Raw genomic sequence first — 3,545 nt, 5'->3', positions numbered from 1 at the left:
CGGCTGTCTTGTCAGCTTCGTCGGCGTATCGCTTTAACGACCTTCCCGTCTCAGACTGGCGTCTGTCTCTGGGCTCATGAGGTGGTGCTGTAGGGTTTGGAATTTCTCTTCTCCTGTGTCCGTCTGGAAACCATTCAATTCAAATGCATTTCAGCTCAAACTTTGTCATCAAATTTGTTTTGCAGTAGAATTCAACACAACAGAACAACCTGCATACAGTGCATCTTGTCTTCGCTTCTTGAATATGTGGGGCTGGTTTCTCTCCCCTCTACTTTGTACACAGCTTAAGAAAAACTGTAGTGACTTTTTCCTGACATTTTCTCACAAATATTTTCAATGGTCAGTAAATCAAAATCTGAAGGTGAATTACTGTGATATAAGTCACTCAGCCAGATCAGAAACTGGCACGCTGACGTCTGATTGTCTAAAGCAAACAAGATTGCTTTAGTGAACCGAGCTCTAGGGGGTCAGTCTGGGAAAGTAGTTTTGTTTAAGAAGACGTACGATGAATTGTGTTTTCTGAAGAAAAGGATTTTATTATTGGTTAAATACATCTTTAGCAGGACTCTGCTAGTTTTGCTTTATTAAGTGCTGAATATACACATGGCCTCTTAAATCTTATTTGTAATATCAGGAAAACCAATCACTCTCCTCACAGGAACATGTGTGGGAACCAGTTTCTGGTGTGGGGAACAATGGGGCAACTGTAACACAGACACTTCTGCGGAGACCCAAGAAGACATTCGATAGGAAGTTAGGTGTCGTAGAGACCCGTCCTCTCTGCTTGCAGGTCAACACTGTCACTGGTCAACACAGCAAAGAGCTCCACCCAGCCAGGGGCACTTGATCCAAGCACGGCCCAGACCCAGCCCACCCAGTTAACTGACTTGCAGAGGGACCCTGAAGCTAGAGGTCGATGAAGAATGAGGGAACCGAACGCTCCGGGCCTCCTCTCCTGCCTCGGCCACGTATGGAAGAAGAATCCCAAAATAACGGCGTGCCCCCGCTGCGGTTCCGCTCCGCTCCGCTAGGCGACGGTCCAGATGTTGCTGGGGATTATGGGCCAGCCACGACTCGTACACATCTCCTGCGCCTGTGGTTTGCGCTGCCATTGTAACACGCTGGTGGCACATTTGTTGTTTTTTATTTTTGCATTTTAAAAACAAACCTCCCACCTTGGAATTTATAGGACAGCTATTTTTAGACAACATCCTCTGGATTGCTCCGTCTAAATCCAGCTGCCTGGGCTCTCCATGAGCCAGCTCCCTGGTCAGGGAAGATTAGCTCTGATGACATGCTGGGAGAAGGAGATGCTCGTGGAATTCTGCTCTCCTCCGGCCCGGAGAAGACGTCTGTGGAATTCTTCCCGGCTCCTGCTGTTGTCAGGCAGCTGAGTCTTCGCTTTATTTTTTAAACCCAAGTTCATGTCAACTGCTTTGTGATCTTATCTTTATAGGACGTGTGTGTTCAGCTGCAGTGCAGCGTGTGTCTGCACAGTGCGCGCAGTGCTGGGGTGAGTAGTGTCCCTCTGCCCGCAGCTGGCTTCTCACAGATGATCGACAGGAATCAGGCAGGAATATCCTCACTTCTACACAGAACAAACCTCGAGTTCCTGCTGCCACGACCAGCCCAGTAGTTCACTTATGCAAAAACCTTCCTCTTGATTGAGGTTGCAAGTGTTTGTTTTCAGTTATTCTGGAGCACTTTTTCGGCATCAATAACGAATGTGTTACATTTGGATATACAACATGGTGTGTTGTGCAGCTTCAGTGCACTCTTCCAGTGTGACGGGTTACACACCAGACGTCAGGGGCTTTACAGCACTGGCTTTCACTGGACTTGCCGGCTTCTTCTTTCTCTGCATCAGGCTCGACTGCAGCTCAGCCCACTCTCTGCCCACCCTTACTAGGCCACTATATGACCACACTGGTGATAGTCTGTCCCCTTTCTCAGGCTGTGTGACCACAGTGGCGATAGCCTGTTTGTGTTTAGACCTGTGTGCTTCTCACCAGACACACAGGTACAGTTTCTGGTTTTTCAGCAAAGCCTCTGAACAGTGAAGCAGCGTTCCCCTGAGGTGAGTCACAGCCTGGCAAGCTGCAGGGCGAAGTGCTGGGGTGTGGGAGAGTGAGCAGTTGCTCAACACGTGAACAAAGAGAACCGTCCAACATCTTTTGGCTCAGCAGCAGAAAGTCGCCCGTGAGAACGGGGCACAGCGCCCCCTGTCTGCTCTCGCCTGGCAGGAGCTGCAGAGCTCCGGGCTGCACGGGGCAGGGAGGCACCTTGACCGAACACGCCCGGTATCAAGAATTTGATCTTGAAGCAGAAGCTGTTACCTGTTTTACTTCAGAGTTGCCAAATCCTACAAAACCACCAGAGGAATGCAGGGAAAGAAGTAGGGTACACCCTCTCCCGCCGAGCTGGGCCACACCCCCTTCCGGCGCTGAGATCTCACCGTTCGCACCTTTATCTGCGGTTTGAAGAAATCTCTTGTTTTAAGTCGGGATGTTTGCAACAACAAATTAGAATCAAAAGCTGTTTTGGGGAATTAGCCTGGATTGACTGGACATCACTGTTCACAACCAGAGATAAGGATTTTAACAGTGCGCTGGACAAGTGTTGATCGACGCCTCTGTGGCCCTGGGGAGACCCCTGGCCCCTGTTGTGAACCTGAACCCCAAGCCTGAGGGTCAGGGTCTGTCCCAGCTCAGGACCAGCACAACACCAGCCATCGGGCTCCTGGATTCAGGCTGCTGCTCACAGGGCACCTCTGAGGCCTGGGGCCATGAGAGGCGGACCAGGGTTAAACCATTGCCACACGGGGGCCATACCTGGATTAAACCAGAGCCACACAGGGGCCACACCCGGGTTAAACCAGGGCCAAAGCTTAGAGCCCAGGAGTGACATCACCATCACAGTCACACAGGACACAGTGAGCCCTCTTGTGTGACTCGTTTTAACGTTTCAATCTCTAATCTGACTGCTCTGCATACCTGTCAACACAGAGCTTTCAAAATAAGGGCCGACTCTGCCCTGAGCAGCTCACCGCTCTGAACCCACCCATCGCTCGTGACTGTGGGAACTGCAGTCTCTTTTAATCAGTAGGTTCACAATCAAACAATGGAATCCTTTATCGCTGCATAGAATCGCACCTGTCAGCCGCAGCCACTGCAGCAGAAATGCGACCTCAGAGGAGGGAAGCCAGCCCTGCAGCCTGCGAGCTCTGAGAAAGGGGAGCTGGGACAGCTCGATTCAGGCCCTCTGCTGGGCGACGATGTGTCCAGCAAGGGCACTGGCCAGGGCTGGAGTGACCTCTAGACTCTGCTGGACAGCAGTCACAGAAATCAGGAGCCCAGTGCAACTGTACCTCAATGTCCCTGTGCTTTCAGATTCCTGGCCTTATTACTCATTACTTGGACATATCTAATAGTTGGTGATTATCTTTTGAATCTGATATAAAAAGGTCTAGTAGTTTAGACATCACATTCTTTCAGGTTTATTTGCTCCTGTAAAATCTGTCCTGGCTCATATTGCTCTGTTTACCA

The sequence above is a fragment of the Atractosteus spatula genome, chromosome 20, assembly GCF_055471065.1.
Source record: "Atractosteus spatula isolate fAtrSpa1 chromosome 20, fAtrSpa1.hap1, whole genome shotgun sequence".
Classification (NCBI taxonomy): Eukaryota; Metazoa; Chordata; class Actinopteri; order Semionotiformes; family Lepisosteidae; genus Atractosteus; species Atractosteus spatula.
Note: the sequence above shows the minus strand (reverse complement) of the source record.